Below are 21,700 nucleotides of genomic sequence, written 5' to 3'. Positions count from 1 at the left end.
TGTCTGAGGGTTGGGTGTTGGGTAGGTGGGGGTTGAGCTGGGAGGGGGGAAATAGGGAAGTGGGAGAGGGGTCTCTGTCTGGTTGAGAGGATTTCAGGGGTCTCGGCTCAGATCCTTCCCCAGGCTCTGAGAGGCTTCCATGAGCTTCTCAGGGTCACTCATGTCCACCCCTTAAGGCACCACTGCTGAGGTCTCCAAGACCCCCATGAAAAGAGGTGCATGGGCGTGGTCAACACTGTAGCCCAACCCTCCCATATGTCATACAGTAGGTGGAGCCAACACTTGTGACATCATGTCATCATCAGCTGGGCCAACAACAGCAACAAACATTTGAAGGGAAAGCCAGCCCAGAACATGGCTGGCCTGACAGAATGAGCCACTCCCTCAGAGATGACAAACTTGCTTGCTGCAAATCGTTCTTATTTAGGGGCATTGCTCCTCTTGCTTCCAGAAAAACCTACTCGAAAACTTCTTGGAGCACGTGGGAGAGCAATATACACATTGGAGAATTGCCCAACCTTTCTGTCCAAGCTTCTGCCCACCATAAAGCTGAACAACGTTCCTAAGAACCAGCAGCACGGGTTGGCCACCTGGTCCATTGAGCCCGTTCAACAAGGGGGGGCGTCTTTAAAGATGGCTGATCTTTTTGTGGCCTCAACTCCACTTACCCACCTGCTCACTGTAACCCTTAATTCCTTTACTGTTCAAAAAATTTGTTTTAAAAAACATCCAATGAGGAACCCTCAACTACTGCACTGGGCAAGGAATTCCACATCTACACACTCCTCTGGGTGAAGAAGTTCCTTCACAATTCAATCCTAAATCTGCTCCCCCAAATTCATGGCCCCTCTGAGAATAGGGTTTTGAGTGATGATTCCTGGGTGAGAAAGCTAAGGGAGGAATACAGCTTTGAGCAGCATGGCAGCTCAGTGGTTAGCACCACTGCCTCTCAGCGCCAGGGAGCCAGGTTTGAATCCAGCCTCAGCCTGTGTGAGGTCTGCATGTCCTCCCTGTGTCTGCGTGGGTTTGCTCACTTTCTCCCAATGTCCAAAACCGTCCAGGGTAGGTGCGTTGCTCGGGGGCAAATACAGGGTAGGAGGAATGGTCTTGGTGGACAAAGTTAAAACACACACAGGTTATAGTTCAACAGGTTTAATTTGAAGCACTCGCTTTCAGAGTACTGCTCCTTACAACCACCTGATGAAGAAGCAGCGCTCTGAAAGCTAGCACTTCCAATTAAACCTGTTGGACTATGTGAGAAATAAAACTCACAGTATAATAAATTTCAGTCCCAGTCAAAATCTGAAGCTGCGAATTTTATTGAAACCTTCTTGCAAGAAGGGGTGACCAGTGGGCACACACATTCAGGGATTGCTTTACAATTTATACAGTTTTAATTTATGATACTCCCTGTTTACCTCATAGGTCTTCATTTCTGTCAATCTCCCTTATTGTGTTCTACCACTACCCAGCTGCGCTCTGCCCTTATTACTTCCCCCCCCTTCTCCAAGTTGGTGACCCTCCCCTCTGTAAGTGCTGACATAAGGGAGATTTGCTCAACTTGGATCTTGATGTTCCTTTCACTTTATCTGTTTGCTTGTAACATCTCCATAGGTGCATATGTTCATAGGTTCATTCCACTCCTGAATATATATTTTAATAATGTGTCTTTTCTTGCCCTGTTTGTGCATTTCAGCTATCTCAGCTATTTTGCTGAGACTGTAAATTAGTTAAACTACCATGATGAAAGAAATTATTTGCTAGAATAATTATACACTAAAGTTAGTATTCAATTATACGTGCAGAAGTAACACTGTTTTACCTAGATCCCACAATTTCCTCCTTTTCTATTTATCATCTTTTTATTATCTACATCATTTTTTTTATACGTTGCTTCCAAACTGACTCACAAATTTTCCCGAAATTTCATTTATTCTGGAATTCTTCCTGGGGTCACTTATTCCCTCATTGTTCAACAGATAGAGCCCTTCCCCCCGAATGTTCTTAAAAGGCATTCATGTGGCTAAAGTTGTTTCAATCAACCCCCGTGCTCAGGGTACGATACAGCATCCTCGTGCAATTAGTACTCCCACCACCACGATCAAGGAGGTAAGGACTGAAACCACCACAGCCTTCCACTTTCCAAACCACAATTCTAACCACCCAGTGAATGATGTGCTGACTCCTGAATTTTCAGCTAGTTCTTTGGCTAGTGTTGTTAGACCTTGCCAGGGCTCGAGTAATAGACCCATCTGGGACTGTGTTATTTGTACAACAGCTCCCTCCTAACGTTGCACACACTCCCCCTTTTTCTGCTAGGATCATATCTAGGGCCATTCTATTCTCCCAGGCCATTCTGCTGGTTGCATCAAGTTGTTCAGCTATACCTTTTAATTGTGTCTCTAGTGTAATTGGTAAACCTTTGCTGATTATAGAAAATCATCAGGTACCCCTCTTGGGACTCCTACAGAGTCTAGATATACCTGATCGTCAAACAAAGTACCCAATAGTGATCTCTTACTTCGTTCCCCTCCCTTTGCTATCTCCTCCTTTTCAAATGCCAGGGTGAAAGGAATTGCCAATTGCACACATGCCCCTCCAATCTGGAGGTGGGTGAGTCTCAATATTTTCCCTCTACAGTACCACCACAGATCTGCTCGGGGAGTCCTTAATGCTGAGTAGTTCCCTCCCTTTTCCATCACATACTCAATTTTGGTACATGATTTCAGCTCCCCCAAATATCTGGGCCGATCTGTTCCTCGCCTGTTTACACATGATGTGTGATTTCCGACCATGGCGGAAAACATGGCGGGGGGGGGCATCTTTAAGCCTTCCTTCTTTAAAGGAGAGCACTTTGATAGAAGAGGCATACAATCTTTTACTCCATGCAGTCTCATCCTGAGACAGGGCTCTCATGCATGTCATGCCCATTCTGTTTCGCTTCCACCCCGCACAGAAAGGGGACAACTTGGGCCATTGACCTCCCAGAGGCACATGCATAACAATTGCTTTTATTCAAACTTTTCACAGTGTACTTTACCCATTCAACCCAGGCATTTGTATCCCCTTATCCTGTTTCTACTTCAATGGTCTGCTTTAAGTCCTTTACCTCTACAATTTTTATCACCTTCGGGTCAGAGTAAGGAACTTTACTATTCCTTTCTCCTACTCAGGTTCTGTCTTTCACCTGTACTTCAAAACAACATCTTAGGAAATTCTTCCCATTTGCTATCCCAAATATTTGGTCTAATTGGACCTGATAGATTTATCCCCCTAAAACTGATTCATACCATGAGGTTTTCTTTATTGTTAAATATATTGGGTTACACTTTTTATCGGGACAGTCAAGAGCTGGCCGGAAGTGGCCTCAGTGTACTGTAACGAGTGGATTAATCAAGAGATCACCTCGGAGGCCTTCCTGCCTCTGCCATTCTTTACATACTTCATCCCAAAGATACCCCTTACACTTCGCTCTCCGGTACACGGCCATCCCATTAGTCTTATCCCATGCTCCCCTTTCAGGACCTTTTTCATAGAATCTAAAAGATGTATCTCTGAGTTACTGTATTGCCTTTGATCTCTTACATCTCCACAATCCACCAGGCTGCAGGCATCTGTTTCTATGACTCGTGGATTTGTACTTTCTGGAACCGTTATCACTAAGTAAGACGACCACACCATGGCCTGACAGAATCCTAAGACTAGAAGAGCTAATATAGTGTACCTAAACATTCTTCCCATTTCACACAGTGGTATTGAAGGACCGAGAGACTTAACATACAATAGTACAGAAATTATCCCGTACTTGCACCACTACTGTATAATCAGTTACTTAAAGTCTTTTCAACTTAAGTTTAAGTGGCTCTTTTATCAATTCAGTTGTCCAGACTTCTGTCTCAACTGGAGATTCCACTGGCCCTTTGACCCGAGTGTAGTGAGTCCAGCCTTTCTCCGCCGTCCTTATCGCTGTTTCAGTGGTCAAGAGTACTTGGTATAGCCCCTCCCAGTCTGGTTGTGATTTGGTCTCAGTCCATGTTTTGACTAGGACCCAATCCCCCAGTTGGAAGGGATGGACAGCAAATTCAAGGAGAGGAGTCTGTGCCAACACACACTGTTTCCTGAGGAAAGACAAAGAGGAGGACAAGCCCAGTATATACTACTTTAAGAACAAATCTTTAGTCTCCAGGGTTGGCAGTTCCCCTTTCATTCCCAGGTAGGGCAGGCCAAACAATATCTCATAAGGGGAAAACCCCATATCTTTCCTTGGGGCCGTTCACACTCGCAAAAGGGCTATAGGTAAACACTTAGTCCAAGGGAGTCTGCTATCTATGACTAACTTAAATAACTGCTTCTTGAGTGTCTGGTTCATTCTCTCAACCTTTCCTGATGACGGTGGGTGCCAAGGGATGTGGCACACCCAGGAGATTCCTAACCCCCTCATCACTGCCTGGAGTACCGTGGAAGTAAAATGAGTTCCCTGATCCGAATCTATACACTCCACTATCCCGTATCTGGGAATGATGTGTTTGAGTATCATCTTGGACACCCCACTTGCGGTGGCAGTGGCTAAAGGGTACGCTCTACCCATACAGATCAGTGATCAACATTACCAGCATATACCTCAGTGTTCCCACTCGGGGTAATTCGGTATAATCTACCTGAATGCTCTGAAATGGTCTTCGCCCAGGTTCTCTCCCTCCTGGGATTTGTTTCCTTAACACTTTTTTTTTACATGTTATGCATCCCTCACATATCTGTTTGGCTATCGTTTATATCCTTTTGCATCCATATTTCCTTTAGACTAAATCACACATTGCTTGCACTCCCCAGTAGCTCCCCTGATGTAGGACAGCCATAATCTCTTGCATCATTTTATTCAACATTTCCCTCCCATCAGGTAACATCCAGCGCCCATCTGCTGTCTTTGCAGCTCCTAAATCTTTTAGTCCCTTTTCCTCCTTTGAAGTAAACAACGGGGCACCCTGAAGATCTGGAATTGTAGGTAATAGGGAGTATATCACTGCTCCTTGTGGATTCAGGGTCGCTTCTTTAGCTACCTCATTGACCAGTCTATTTCCCCTTACTTCCGGTTCATTCCCCTTCTGATGTTTGTTTATATGAACTACTGTGTGTCGGGCTACAAGGGAGAGAGGGTTGTGTCTTTTTGTGGCTAAATTACGTATCTCCGAAGAAAATTACACAATTCCGGACAATTAAACAAGACAGAATTCCAGGAAATGAAACCCGACAGGACCAACACCCCACGATTCTACGGACTACCAAAAATCCATAAACCAGGAGTCCCCCTCAGACCTATAGTCTCACTACCCGGAACACCAACTTACAGACTGGCCAAAGAACTACACACAAGACTGAAATACCTAGTAGAAGAGTCACAGCACTCCATCCACTCCACCCAGGAATTCCGAAAAATCATCAAAAGCACCAAAATAGAAGAAGACGAAGCAATGATCTCATTCGACGTAACAGCACTGTTCACCTCCATCAACATCGACCTGGCAAAGGAAGATGTGTTGGGCATTTTGAAAAACTTGAGGATAGACAAGTCCCCCGGGCCTGACGGGATATATCCTAGGATTACGTGGGAAGCAAGAGAGGAAATTGCAGAGCCATTGGCAATGATCTTTTCGTTTTCACTGTCAACGGAGGTGGTACCAGGGGACTGGAGAGTGGCGAATGTTGTGCCCCTGTTCAAAAAAGGGAATAGGGATAACCCCAGGAGTTTCAGGCCAGTTAGTCTTACTTCGGTGGTAGGCAAAGTAATGGAAAGGGTACTGAGGGATAGGATTTATGAGTATCTGGAAAGACACTCCTTGATTAGGGACAGCCAGCACGGATTTGAGAGGGGTAGGTCTTGCCTTACAAGTCTTATTGAATTCTTTGAGGAGGTGACCAAGCATGTGGATGAGGGTAGAGCAGTGGAGGTTGTGTATATGGATTTTAGTAAGGCATTTGATAAGATTCCCCATGGTAGGCTTATGTGGAAAGTCAGGATGCATGGGGCAGTGGAAAATTTGGCCATTTGGATAGAGAACTGGCTAACCGGTTGAAGTCAGAGTGGTGGTAGATGGTAAATATTCAGCCTGTAGCCCAGTTATGAGTGGAGTTCCGCAGGGATCAGTTCTGGGTCCTCTGCTGTTTGTAATTTTTATTAATGACTTGAAAGAGGGAGTCGAAGGGTGGGTCAGTAAATTTGCAGACGATACAAAGATAGGTGAGTTGTGGATAGTGAAGAGGGCGGTTGTCGGCTGCAAAGGGACTTAGATATGATGCAGTGCTGGGCTGAGGAGTGGCAGATGGAATTCAACCCTGTCAAGTGCGAGGTTGTCCATTTTGGAAGGACAAGTAAGAATGCGGAATACAGGGTTAACGGTAGGGTTCTTAGTAAGGTGGAGGAGCAGAGGGATCTTGGGGTCTACGTTCATAGCTCTTTGAAAGTTGCCACTCAGGTAGCTAGAGCTTGTAAGAAGGCTTACGGTGTATTAGCGTTCATTAGCAGAGGGATTGAATTCACGAGTCGTGAGGTGATGTTGCAGCTCTACAGGACCTTGGTAAGGTCACATTTGGAGTACTGTGTGCAGTTCTGGTCGCCTCACTTTAGGAAAGATGTGGAAGCTTTGGAGAGGGTGCAGAGGAGATTTACCAGGATGTTGCCTGGAATGGAGAATAGGTCGTACGAGGATAGGTTGAGTGTGCTAGGCCTTTTCTCATTGGAACGGCGAAGGATGAGGGGTGACTTGATAGAGGTTTATAAGATGATCAGGGGAATAGATAGAGTAGACAGTCAGAGACTTTTTCCCCAGGTACGGAGTGTTACAAGGGGACATAAATTTAAGGTGAAGGGTGGAAGGTATGGAGCGGGGGGGGGCGCGGGGAGATGTCAGGGGTAGGTTCTTTACCCAGAGAGTGGTGGGGGTATGGAATGCGCTGCCTGTGGGAGTGGCAGAGTCAGAATCATTGGTGGCCTTTAAGCAGCAATTGGACAGGTACATGGACAGGTGCTTAAGCTAGGACAAATGTTTGGCACAACACGTGGGCCGAAGTGCCTGTTCTGTGCTGTATTGTTCAATGTTCTATAGAAGAGACATTTAACATCATTAACAACACCCTCACAGGCATAAAGTTCACCAAGGAGGAAGAAACCAACAACAAACTCGCATTTCTGGACATTACAGTAGAAAGAAAGGACAAGGGAGAATTACAAACCTGCGTATACAGAAAACCAACAAACACTGACCTAATACTCAACTACACCAGCAACCATCCCAACACATACAAAGCTGTATCAGAACACTATTACAACGAGCCACATCACACTGCAGCACAGACGAACTTCGAAAAACAGAGGAGAACCACCTATACAACGTATTCAAGAAGAACAGATCCTCAAAAAACACTGTGCAGATTCCTCAAGAACAAACCACAACGAGCAGACAAATCACAGCCAGAAACCCTAACCACCTTACCGTACATCAAAGAAGTTTCAGAAATGACAGCCAGACTACTGAGACCCCTTAGAATCCTAGTAGCACACAAACCCACCAACACACTCAAAACAAAAACTAAAACTTAAGACCCAGTACAATCCACGGACAAAACCAACATTGTCTGCAAAATTCCATGCAAGGACTGCCACAAACACTACATAGGATAAACAGGAAGAAAGTTAGCCACCAGGATACATGAACACCGGCTAGCCACAAAAAGACACGACCCCTCTCCCTCATAGCCCTACACACAAGTGAAAAAAAAACACCATTTCGACTGGGACAACACATCTATCCTGGGACAGGCTAAGCAAAGACGTGCCAGAGAATTCCTAGAGGCCTGGCACTCCAACCACAAGCACATATCTAGATGCCATCTATCAACCCCACAAAACAAACAGGAAATGACATCACCACAAACCCCAAGAACCCCATCCAGGAGAAAGATATAAATAAAAGCAGGAGACAACAGCTTCGCTTCACCTGGAGGTCACCACTGATGCTGTTACCTAGCCAGGTAATGGAACATCTGGATATCAAACCTACAGCTCAGCGAACAAACCTACACCCTAAACCTCAACCTGAGCTACAAACCTTCACAAACCTCGCATGAATAATGGCCGAATCCAACGTCAACGATATTAAACATAAATAAAAAAAATCCTATTACAATCTAATGTTGAACTGAGACTTCAACTGTCCTCCATAAATTGCTTTTATGTAAGGATAAAACAGATCAATTAGAAACCGATAGTAAGACAATCATGACCTGTAAAGAGAACAGGAGTTAACATTTTATTTCATAATCTGTAAAATCCTTAATCTTAAAAGAAATCATGTTAAAATTTCCATAACAGAAATCAGATTCAAAACAGTCCCGGATCGCAAGCTCCAGGGAACAAAGTACAAACGTTCAACCAACAATGTGCATTCAAAATGAATCACAAAGGGTTAAAGTTTCTATTAGCAGTACAGTTTTTTTTCTCTCATACACACGAAGCAAAATCTGATTCCTCCTGACTGTGAGGCCATTTTCCATTCACATATAAATTCAAATATTTACAAACATCTTCTTTGTCCGACCCATACTTTGGCCAGAAGATGGCAGGACGACGAATGGATTCCTTAGTCTGTACAAAGCAACAATATTTAATCATCTTTTTCCTATTCCACAAAATCCTGCCCGAAGGACTTTCTGAAGGTATGTTGTCAGAGACCCTGCCATCATTTCCATTTTCTTTTTCCCTGGAAGCTTTTTCTTTATCCTCAACACAGCCCATATTGAGTTCTTTCGTTAATCCCTTATTAACTACTAGTCCTCAATCCCAGCCACCAAGGCAGTATTTAACAATCTCTTTTCCTACCTTGGTCCATGAACAGAGTTGCCTGGCTCCCTGTACCTACTTAACCATTCGCCTCCGATTATTAGATTACTTAGAGTGTGGAAACAGGCCCTTCGGCCCAACAAGTCCACACCGACCCGCCGAAGTGCAACCCACCCATACCCCTACATTTACCCCTTACCTAACATGACGGGCAATTTAGCATGGCCAATTCACCTGACCCACACATCTTTGGACTGTGGGAGGAAACCGGAGCACCCAGAGGAAACCCACGCAGACACGGGGAGAACGTGCAAACTCCACAGTCAGTTGCCCGAGTCAGGAATTGAACCCGGGTCTCAGGCGCTGTGAGACAGCAGTGCTAACCACTATGCCACCATGCCGCCTGGTTCAGATCAACTCTCATCTGATCTCAGTCAACCAGAAGGGGAAACCCCCGGCCGAGGAACACAGGACCGTTCTAAAAGGAATGGGACGGCCAGCAGTCGACTATGCTTTACCCTGCCGGTGATGAAGGACATCCCGGACAAGCCCCCAAATTGAGAGAAATAAAACTCACAGTATTATAAACTTCAGTCAAAATCTGAAGCAGCAAATTTTATTGAAACCTTCTTGCAAGAAGGGATGATCAGTGGGCACACATTCAGAGACTGCTTTACAATTTATACTCCCACTTACCTCATAGGTCTTCATTTCTGTCAATCTCCCTTATTGTGTTCTACCACGACCCAACTGCGCTCTGCCATTACTTCCTCCCCCTTCTCCAAGTTGGTGACCCTCCCCTCTGAAAGTGCTGACATAAGGGAGATTTTGCTAAACTTGGATCTTGATGTTCTTTTCACTTCATCTGTTTGCTTGTAACATCTTCCATTGTTCATAGGTACGTTCCATTCCTGAATATACATTTTAACAATGCGTTTTTTCTTGCCTAGTTTATGCATTTCAGCTATCTCAGCTATTTTGCTGAGACTGTAACTTAAACTATAATGAAAGAAATTATTTGCTAGAATAATTATGCACTAAAGTTAGTAGCCAATTATCCACTAAAGTACTCAATTATACTTGCAGAAATAACACTGTTTTACCCACGTCCCAGACTATAATCTGGTGTTTTGCAATTTTTAACTCTGTACACCCCAGTCAAACACTGACATCTCCAAATCATGGTCTGGGTGGGTTACTCTTCAGAGGAATGATATGGTTGTATTGGGCCAAAGGGCCTGTTTCCATTTTTATACTGGAGAGCATTCACTAATGTATGGCATGACACCTCACTGGGTAGCATAGGTGACTACAAAAAAGCTGGACAATGTTTTCAAACAGCAGTACAGGCTGAATAGCCTGCCTACATTATCCCATAATTCATTCAGAACTAGCAACAACTTGCACCATCATAGGATGGGATTTAGTCAGTCAATCTACATCACATGATCAAACCATCAGACCAAGCATCTTGGCTTCAGAGAAGTAAACCTCACTTTGATCAGGTTGAATTCATCATTTCTTCAAGTGATTACTGTTTGATTGAGTGACTGGGGGGGGGGTTCAGCATAAAGTGACATAATAGGCATTACCATAAGATGTATTTTTCCAGTTTTACTAACATAACTGTTTTTACTGGCACCCCTTCTTAATTACTGCATGTCCAAGCATCTATGCTGTAATTAGTCATGGACGTACCCTGTGTATTGCACTGTTTCTGTTCTGTACATCTGACTAATAGAACCTTCAGGCCAATTTGTTGATGCTGACTAGATATACCAAACTAATCTAGTCCCATTTACCAGCACCATCCTCTGTGAGCAAGTTGCCCCTTGGGTCCCTTTTAAATCTTTCCCCTCTCCCCACCAGGAGAACAGACCATGTCTACTTACCTACCCATGTCCCTCAATTGCATAAACCTTTATAAATTGTCACCCTTCAGCCTCCAACGCTCCAGGGAAAATAGCCCCAGTTCTCTTCCTATCCTTCTATTATTGCATGCTTTTACACTTTATGTTAAACATAGGTTTTGAAGGAGGTCATCTCAAAGCTTTACTCAGTCAGGGTTTACTACAGTTATCTGATTATCTGGAACAGGTTTATGTGAGGGGAAAAGATTGAAAAGGGGATCAGAGGAGTAAATATCCACACAAAGGTGCCAGAGGTGGGTACAATTACAATATTGAAAAGGCATCAGGATGATTACATGAATAGGAAGAGCTTGGAGGGATAGGGACCAAATGCTGGGAAATGGGACTAGATTAATTTAGCTGCATCGACAAGTTGGACTGATGGGTCTATTTCTGTACTGTACAACTGAGTATTTCCTCAACCAGCTCACTCCTGAGTGGTTACTAGAAGGATATAAATGGCCTTTTAGTGCATGTGATTTAAGAAATTAGACTAATCAGTTAACTTGCAACTTGAGAACAGTATAGTCTCAAGGCATCCCAAAGCCCTTCACAGGCAACGTAAATCAACAGCAGCCTGTGGCTTAATGCAGAAAACACAGCATGATCCTAGAGTCAGCAAGATGACGCCCGGATTTCTTCTATTTCTGGGACAGATACCGATCGCAATTAAGATGAGGTAGCTATTAACATTGACTAAAAGGCCAATGAAATTGAGCCAGCATGGATTGAAGGAAGGAGAGAAATACAGAGTAATTCGGTCAGTGATTTTAATCAACAAATAATTCAACACATTGAATAATGCCATAATAGAAGTTTCATCCAAAGGTTTAATTTGGGGGTTGTTCCAGATATCACCATTGGTCCACAACTGGAAAGCCTGTGAAGACAATAGCATGGATTTATATCACACTGTTCACACACACAGGAAATCATACCAGCTCCCTATGCACAGCTCAGACAGGTACAGAGATTACATACAGAGTAGAACAGCCTCAGTGAACAGGTTACTCTGATGCACAGTGAGTTTTGAGAAAATTTGTAACTCAGGTTGAGGTTCTGCAGAGTAATATTTAAGCACACTGCCTTACTTGCTGAGCGAGTTTCACTGCTTCAGTCTGCCTGTTGTGAGGAATCAGTGCTTCTGGTGCCCTATTCACTGATTCCCCCAGCTGGAATCTCTTCAGCAGTACCATGAAAAGACTAGCCCCTCAAGACCACCCAGCAGCCCGAATTGGATTTAAAGTGAGCTCTTCAAGCTGAAGACCACAAGCAAGGGACAGCAAAAACAGGGATCGGAGAATTAGATAAGAGTAGACAGTGGAAGTCTTTTTCCTAGGATGATGTCAGCTTGTACGATGGGGCATAACTATAAATTGAAGGGTGATAGATTTAAGACAGATGTCAGAGGCAGGTTCTTTACGCAGAGAGTGGTAAGGGCATGGAATGCTCTAACTGCTAACGTAGTCAACTCAGCCACATTGGAGATTTAAACAATCCTGAGACAAGCACATGGATGATTTTGGGATAGAGCTGAGAATAGTGTACAGGTCAGCGCAACATCAAGGGCCAAAGGGGTGTTCTGCGCTGTATTGTTTTAAGTTCTAAAACCCAGTGCCTCCACTAATCTGCAATGGTTTCAAATAGGGGGTTGACCCTCAATCTTGGAGTGTTACTGAACATTTCACAGGATCACTGACACCAGAAGGCTCAAATGTACCACCAGCTCAAGGCAGATGTCGGAAAGTTGGTCAAACATTCCAGCAAACCCCACAGGGTGTATCATTGTAGCATGGTCAGTGAGGACCTCTGCTAGTGACTACTAACCCCAACCAACCACAGGATAAGACTCAATCTGTTTCAGTGGATGTCGGCACAGCTGGGTCACCGGTCAGACCATCACTGCTTCCTACACTGATTCATTTACTCTGAGCCTTGCCTTGGCCATACACAACTCACAGCACAGGAGTGGGTATGATGGCGGTGGGCTCTGGGAGAGGTAGGACATTCCAAGACAATACTCATACCTGCAAAACTGCAAGACATCTCTCCCATCTCACATTTAAATTCCAACCTGTAACCAAAACAGAAGTTAAAATGGATTTAGAAAGTCAGGTACAATATGGTTTCAATATAGAAGAGCTTTAGGACATTGCATTTCTAAAAACTTTGATGACCCAACATGGTGGGTTAGATACCTTCTCACTAGAGTAGCACTGCTGTCTCAGCTCCAGAGACCTAGGTTTGATTCCAGCCTTGGGTGACTGTGTGGAGTTTGCACATTTTCTCCATATCTGCATGGGTTTCCTCCCACAGCCCAAAGACATACAGGTTAGGTAGACTGGCCATGATAAATGGTGTTCAGGCTAGGTGGTGCTAGGGGAATGCACAGCCATGGGCAATGCTCTGAGGTTTGATGTGCTGAGTGACCTGCTTCCCCACTGAAGGGATTCTAGAATGTTCAGTAATAGTAAAATGTCAAGTCAATTACCATGGAAACTTTGGTCCAACTAATCCATGCTGACTATAATCTCAAGTTAAAACTAGACCCACCTGCCTGCCCTTGGCCCATATCCCTCCAAACCTCTCATTCATGTACTTATCTAAATGCCTTTTAAATATTGTACCTGTAGCCACACCCTCCTCAAGCTCATTCCACATAAACCAGGGTCAAAACAAAGGACACCTCTTTCTTCACCCCCCCCCTTGGGTAAATCTTTCTCTCCTCATCCCCCTCCCTAAGGGAAAGACACTGCCATTCACCTTATCCATACCCATCATGATTTTATAAACCTAAGGTCTCTCTTCAATCTCCAATCGACAAAGGCCTATCCAGCTTCTCCTTATAACTCAAACCCTCCAAGCCCAGCAACATCCTGGGAAATCTCTTCTATAGCTTCTCAAAACTTAATAACATTCTTCTTATAACAGGATGGCCAGTACTCCAGAAGAGCCTCACTAATGTCCTGTACAACCTCAAAACATCCCAACTCCCACACTCAAAAGACTGAACAATAAAAGGTATGTCAACACCAGCTTAACCATCTGCCTGTGACACAAACTTCAAAAGAACGGTGTGCCTGAACACAGATTCCTGTTCTACAGCATTACCCAAGGCCCTACCATTAACTGTATGAAACGTGCCATTGTTTGTTTTACCAAAACGCAATACCTCACATTTATCCAAATTCGACTCCATCTGCCACTTCTCAGCCCATTGACCCAATTGATGGAGACCTCAAATCTGAGATAATCTTCTTCACTGTCCATTATACCACCAATTTTGGTATTTTCAGCAAACTTACCAATCACACAATTTATATTTGCGTGTAAATATTTAGACAAAAATGAAACAAATGTGGACCCACCACCCATCCCGATGGAACACCACTGGTCACACACCTCTAGGCCAAAAAAACAACCTTCCAACACACATGCCCTTTACTCCCCCAGTGCATCATTTCCCTGAAGCACCACAGGTTATTCGGATTTGATTGAAGAAAATTGTCCTGTTGGTTAAGTGAACTTTGATTATGCTCATTCCAGTTTTATGGTATAAGGGCTTTCCAGGGCACAATTCACTGATCCCCAGCTTGAATCTCTCATCGTTACCATGAACAGACAGACATTGGACTATTTCTCCCACCAGTTCAGGAGCTGGAAATGAACTTTAACAAGTATAACAAAACCCAGTCCCACCAATGGTCTCAGACAGAGGTCAGGCGCTTCGTGGAGTGTTACTGAAGATTCTACTGAATCATAGACATGAGGCTCGATATCCCACCAGCTTCAAACAGGTCAAACATATCAGCAAACACTCTGGACAATCCCCACGGTGTACGCCAATGCAGAATAAGAACCTTTCCTACAGACTGCTAACCTCAACCAACCACAGGTTAAGACTCAATCTGTTTCAGTGGATGTCGGCACAGCTGGGTCACGGGTCAGACTGTCACTGCTTCCTACACTGATTACTTTATTCTGAGCCTTACACTGGCTGTACACACTCATGGGACAGGAGGTGGTACAATGGCGGTAGGCTCGAGGTGAGATAGCAACAAAAGACTCATACCTGCAACACTGAACACTGCAAGCAAGATCACTTCCACATCTCACTCAAGACTCCAACCTGCAATTCCAACAGGAGAAAAGTTAAACTCATAAGGAAGTCAGGTACAATAATGTTTAGATATAACCAGATGACCAGAGCATCAAGGGGTAGATTAAATCTCCCCTTGACTCAATTAAAGCTCCCTGTTTTCAAAATTCAAACTGATCCCTCGACACTGTCCCCTAAACACTCCAAGGACAGATACATCAACGGTTAGGTACAAAGTAAAGCTCCCTCCACTCTTTAAACTGAAGTAAAACTCCATCAGCACTATCGCCAAACACTCCATGACAGAACAGCACAGGGAACAGATTCCTCTACACTGCCCTCATCAACACTCTCAGGACAGTGACATACAAAGTTTGCGCAATGCCTGAAGGGGTGTTTGATAGCACTTGTTTACTGGCTGGCTCAGTAAATGAGAGTCAGAAAGAAAACTGGATCCAGCCCACTCATATTAGAACAGCAAGGAGGGATAGCCCATCATGACACCTACCTCAAACACTCCATTTCGCTTCCCGCCAGAGTGCAGGTGCTAGATTAAATTTCAGGTCTTTAATAATGGGAAATAGCAGAACAAAAGAAGATTGTCTTTACAATGGAATACAGTCATTGAGAATACGAGAACACCAAGGGTCTAGTAATAATGGGAAAACTGGACACTATTAGTGAAAAAAGTATGGTCGAGAAATTAATAAAGTCCCTGTACATGATAACCTACACACCGGATGTTCAAAGGTGGCTATAGATAATGGTGACATGTTAGTGACTATTTCCCCCAATAATAGATTCCAGAATAGTGCCTGCAGATTGGATAGTAGCAAAATATAACCCCATTGTTAAAGGGAGGAGCAAGAAAATACAGAAGTACAGAATCGCTAACCAGTTATGAGAAGTTGCAAAATACTAAAATTGATTTGGAGAACACGCTAACAAGACACTTTAGAAAATAACTGCAAGTTTATGCAGACAACTTGGATTCCTGAGTGGGAAATCACTTGTTGCTTGCAGGAAAAGACAGATAACAAAGTTCTTGATCTCAAAAAAGTTTTTCACAAGGTCACACAGAAGACCAGGTAAATAAAACTATTGCATGTGGAATAAAAGGCAATTGTGGGCATGAATTAATGATTGGCTAACAGGAATAAATGGACTCCACTCCACACTTGGCAGGCTGTGAACAATGGGGCATTACAAGGATGTTGACCTCCAGCCCTTTAGAACCTCTATTAGCGATATGAATACAGGGATCAGATGGAAAACCTCCAAGACTGCAGTTGCCACAGAGCCGAGGAAATGAGAATCAAGGGGATGAAATGGGTATTTAGAGAAGTGCTTAAAACAGAACATTTTGCCTGTCAAGTTTAAACTGCTGTTCAAACAGCGACAACATTTACTTGAAATGCCACATTAGCCCCGCAAGCACGGGACGCCATTCATAACATGACAGATACAACATGCAGAAAAATGCTAGCCACTTTGTTGGGAAAAATAATGAAATGGAGCTTGGTAACTTATCCAAAAGGGTCAGGATGTCCTTCGTTATCCATCACTGACAGCTAACATGCAAACATCACAAGCCATGGAAAAGCAAACCTCAAGTGAAATACCTTGCTGCAGTCGAGAGACTTGGTGAGACTACACCGGAGGTACTGTGGTCAGCTTTAGTCTCTGCCCAAGGATGGCTGTATAAGGCAAGAGGTTCAGACTGAACCTTGGGGTAACAGCATTGTCTTGTGAGGAAGGATCAAAGACTGGTCCTACAGTCTCTGGAGTCTAACAGAACATGGGGCGAATTCATTGAAGCATACAGAATTCTTGTAGGGGCTCGATTAGATTAGATCCCCTACAGTGGGGAAACAGGCCCTTCGGCCCAACAAGCCCACACCGTCCCTCCAAAGAGTAACGCACCCAGACCCATTTCCCCCTGACTAATGCAAATAACACTGTGCTGCAAATGTGTTGCTGGTCAAAGCACAGCAGGCCAGACAGCATCTCAGGAAGAGAGAATTTGACGTTTTGAGCATAAGCCCTTCATCAGGAATAAGAGAGAGTAGCCAAGCAGGCTAAGATAAAAGGTAGGGAGGAGGGACTAGGGGGAGGGGCGATGGAGGTGGGATAGGTGGAAGGAGGTCAAGGTGAGGGTGATAGGCCACGTTCTCAAACAGACTCGTTACCACAGCCACATCTACCTCCTCTGCACAGAAACTCTTCAGCCACGTTCTCAAACAGACTCGTTACCACAGCCACATCTACCTCTCCGCCCCCACCCCACTCCGGCCTATCACCCTCACCTTGACCTCCTTCCACCTATCCCACCTCCATCGCCCCTCCCCCTAGTCCCTCCTCCCTACCTTTTATCTCAGCCTGCTTGGCTACTCTCTCTTATTCCTGATGAAGGGCTTATGCTCGAAACGTCGAATTCTCTATTCCTGAGATGCTGCCTGGCCTGCTGTGCTTTGACCAGCAACACATTTGCAGCTGTGATCTCCAGCATCTGCAGACCTCATTTTTTACTCAAATAACACTGTGGGCAATTTAGAATGGCCAATTTTCCTGACCTACACATCTTTGGATTGTGTGAGGAAACCCACGCAGACACAGGGAGAATGTGCAAACTCCACAAAGAGTGGAGTGTGGAATCGAACCTGGGTCCCTGGTACTGTGAGGCAGCAGTGCTAACCACTGAGCCTGTGAAGGGCAGATTCAGCAAGAACATTTCCTCTGAATGAAAGTCTCAAGAATCATAAATACAGTCTCACAATCAGGAACAGATCATTTTGGACTGAGATGATGGGGAGGAGAAACTTCTGCACTCTGGGTTGAGCGCCTTTGGCCTTTTGACACCAGAGGGCCGTGGAAGCGGAATCACTGATTACATTCAAGACAGACATTTCTAAATACCAAAGATGGTAAGGGATATAGGACTAGGGCAGGAAAGTGTCATTAAAAGTGGAAAATTGCAGGGATCAAATCTACCATAGTTAATCTAGGTAGGACATTAAGTTGCAAAGAAGCAATGAGACATTTATAAAATGGGTATGGATAGGTTAAGGGAATAAGCCAAAATCTGGCACATGGAGTTTAATGCAGAAGTGGTGGGGGTTGGTACAATTGCACCATTTAAGAATCATCTGGATGGGTATACAAATAGGAAGAGTTTGGAGGGACATGGGACAAGATTAGGTTGGGATATCTGGTCAGCATGGACAAGTTGGACCAAAGGGTCTGTTGCCATGTTGTACATCTCTATGATTATGACACGCGATCCAGTTGAATGGCAAGGTAAATGAACTATGGAATGCCCTACTACTGCCTACGTTCCAGTTCAACAGCAATTGTCCATCTCTGTCATGATTGGGCATGGCTTCAGCTCACAGCCCCCTGCACAGCAAGGTGCAAAAGCAAGGGTCAGATTCACTGGGGTGGCTACTCCAAGGCACAAGTCATAAAACACGGACAGTCCACATCAACTTACAGCTCAAGTAAATGTTCTCAACCCCAGTTGAGCAGAGTGGGCAGATTCCTTCCTAGTGACTCCAAACAACATCAAGGCAGAGCTCTGAATCGGTTGCAGTGCGTGTTAGCATAGCTGGGTCACGAGCCAGACCTTCACTGCTTCCTGCACTGGGGTTGTTACTCAGAGCTTTGCCTTGGCCATACACATGCATGGGACAGGAGTAGATAGGAGGGTGACAAGCTCCAGGAGACAATGTTGAAGAAAGACTCATACCTGTGACTGCAGCAGGCAAGTGCTCACATTTACACTCGTGTTCCGATTCCAACCTCTGATGCAAAATAGAAAAGCACAAGTTAAAACATATTCAGGTATAAGACATACAGGAGAATTACATTGTGTTACACCACTTCAGACCAGACAGAATGGTCGCGATAGTAAAGTTAGTGTTCCCTAACACTCCCAAAACAGGATTAAACAGAGAGCAAACCTTCCGCTACCAAGGACTTGATTGAATTTTGGGATTGTTCAATGAGAAATGGATGCAAGCCGGCCCCTCCGATCTCTACATTAAGAATTGAAGAGCTCTCACAAACAAATTCTAGTAATTCTACATCTAATTTAGGAATAAAGGACTAAATCACAATCAGAAGTGAATTATAGGCCCCACATAGGGAATGGAACAAGCTGCCGGAGGAAGTCGAGGTAGTGGGTGCCACCAATAGGAGGAGTTCAAGAGGGACATGGGCTAAATGCGACTCGATCAGTTGAAGATATCTGGTTGACGTTGACAAGTTGACTGGTCCAGGTGGTATTAGAATTGGATTTTAGTCTGTGCACCCAAGTACATGCACAGTGAGAAATGTACAATGTCACCATCTTAATTAAAAGGCATCTAGAGACAAAACCTTACGACAAAAGCAAAAACAAAAATAGTTAAAGTTAGACATTACAGCCCTTCTTAGTGTTAAGCACAGAAGTAAAAAAGTTAGAAGTTCAACAGTGTTAAGTGCTTAGGCATGTACTTTCTATTGGGTCTCGATCGCTTCCTTTCAGACCACCTCTCCAGGAGGCCTCAGGCTACCTCCTGTCACTACAAGTGCCAGGGGACTGACTACAATGCCACTTTGTGGGCGAGTCCCCTATGGCAGAGTCCCAATCCATGGCCCCTGCTGCTCCAGACCCACAAAGTTGTCACACCACGTGCACGACTAAGCTCTCTCTGGAAGCAGAGAGAAAACGGATGAGTCACCACTACCTGACTTTTGTAGTTAAAAAAATGGGAGACACTGCTACAAGCAGTAGAGATCACAGACAAAGTGGACAGGGTGATAAAAGGAAAGGCATTCATTAACTTGTGGCAAGACTTAGCCAGGATGAACAGGGGGTTATTAATACACAACTATATTTATATTTAAAGGCTAAGAAAACAAATCTAAAGCACAATTTTGTGTCAACAGTGATGGATGGGAGAGAAGGTTGGGAGAACGTTTCATTCAGTGTTCATGGGGGCCCACTACCTGAAAATGTGTAAACCCTCAAATGTTAGACACAATTTACCAAGAGTGGGAAGACGGCGTTAAACGGGCACTCACTTTGCCAGTATTTTTATATCAACCACCGACTGAGTGGCCTTTCTGTACATCTTTAATCATATTTCCTTGTGCAGGCAGTTTCTATCACAACTTCCCTCTAGAACTTTATTTACTCCATGAAAAGACACTGAATTTTAAGGGAAAACGTTGAATTCTAAGAAAAGTTCTGCCAAGGGGAGTCTTGCACAACTAGGAGTTGAATGTAAAAGCAAGACCACAAAAAGTAATTTTAGAATTACTATATAACCTACAAGTATTTACAGAATTCATTCAGCGTGGAAAGAGACCATTTGGCCCAACAAGTCCACACCGACCCTCCATAGAGCTTCCCACCCAGACCCAATCCCATACCATATTACTATACATTTCCCCTGACTAATGCACCTAACCTACACATTCAGAGAGACCTAAAGCGACCTAAATGGGCGGCACGGTGGCACAGTGGTTAGCACTGCTGCCTCACAGCGCCAGGGACCTGGGTTCAATTCCCACCTCAGGCGACTGACTGTGTGGAGTTTGCACATTCTCCCCGTGTCTGCGTGGGTTTCTTCCGGGTGCTCCGGTTTCCTCCCACAGTCCAAAGATGTGCGGGTCAGGTGAATTGGCCATGCTAAATTCCCCGTAGTGTTAGGTAAGGGGTATGGGTGGGTTGCGCTTCGGCGGGTCGGTGTGGACTTGTTGGGCCGAAGGGCCTGTTTCCACACTGTAAGTCTAATCTAAAGCATAGAAAAATGCCCTTTAGCCCATCAAATCTGCGCTAGCTCAAAACCAAGCACCTAACTATTCAGAACTAAATGGTATAGGTTTAGGGTGATAAGGGACCTAAGGGGCAACTTCTTTCATGCATAGAATGGTGCATCTATGCAATGAGCTGCCAGAGGAGGCTAGAACAATTAAAAGGCGTCTGGATAGATATACGAATAGAAAGGGTTTAGAGGGATATGGGCCACGTGCTGGCAAATGGGACTAGATTAATTTAGGGTAACTGCTCGGCATGAACGAGTTGAACTGAAAGGTCTGTCCCCAAGCTGTACATCTCCATGACTATTCTAACATCAAAACATGCTCCAAGTTGGAAAGCAGTTATTTTTTCTTGATGCATACAGGTGGGGAGGTGAATAAACGATTGCAGATCAAGTGTATCTTTAACCAGGTGAACGCTCCCGAGATGCTGCAATGTTCACTTCTCCCTCAAGTTGTAAGCTTGCTCAGGGAGCTGCAATCCCCTGGCTTTCTGCAAACGCGAAATTTTACCAACATAAATCGCGCCTCTTTCAAGTACCTTTCAACAACATCTTGGCGAAGGCTCACTCGCAGGAGCCGCGGCAGTCACATCCAGCCGTCGGTGAATCAGCCCGAGGCTCCACGATGGAGGATGCCGATGGATACAGAAACGACACCCGCAAACTAACCTCCACCATCTTGCTGCAGCCGCGACAAAGAGAGAGACTCACGCCGGGAAGTGGATATAAAGACTCGCGACTTCCGGAGCCCGCCGCAGCGTCGCCAATGAAGAGGCTTCGTACATTTCCGGAGCCCACCCCACCGTCTGCGTGAGGCCTTCGTACATTTCCGGAGCCCGCCCCGCCCTCTCCGAGGAGCCTTCATACGTTTCCGGAGCCCGTCCCGTCCACTCTGCGGCACCTTCGTAGGTTTTCGGAACCAGCCCCGCCCTCGCCGTGGGGCCTTCGTTGATTTCCGGAGCCCGCCCCGTTCTCGCGGAGGAGCCTTCGTAGATTTCCGGAGCCCGGTCCATGGAAAGCTTCGGGAATCTCCGGCCAACAACCAAGGCTG

At 44.9% G+C, this 21,700-nt stretch overlaps 1 long non-coding RNA gene across 2 annotated transcripts; it reads right to left on the bottom strand.

The window, feature by feature from the left end:
• Positions 1-11,499: 11,499 nt before the first annotated feature.
• On the bottom strand, positions 11,500-21,344 carry LOC132835268 (uncharacterized). Of its 2 annotated transcripts, XR_009647292.1 has the most exons (5): positions 21,189-21,344; positions 18,588-18,642; positions 14,816-14,872; positions 12,771-12,817; positions 11,500-11,623 (listed from the first exon to the last, which is right to left on the bottom strand). It is a non-coding gene; the product is annotated as an uncharacterized LOC132835268 (long non-coding RNA). The 2 variants fall into 2 exon arrangements; XR_009647293.1 differs by lacking the exon at positions 14,816-14,872.
• Between the last annotated feature and the right edge of the window lie 356 nt (positions 21,345-21,700).

The sequence above is a fragment of the Hemiscyllium ocellatum genome, chromosome 44 (assembly GCF_020745735.1).
Source record: "Hemiscyllium ocellatum isolate sHemOce1 chromosome 44, sHemOce1.pat.X.cur, whole genome shotgun sequence".
Classification (NCBI taxonomy): Eukaryota; Metazoa; Chordata; class Chondrichthyes; order Orectolobiformes; family Hemiscylliidae; genus Hemiscyllium; species Hemiscyllium ocellatum.
The sequence above is the reverse complement of the archived record's forward strand: the minus strand, read 5'-3'. Positions and strand labels throughout refer to the sequence as shown.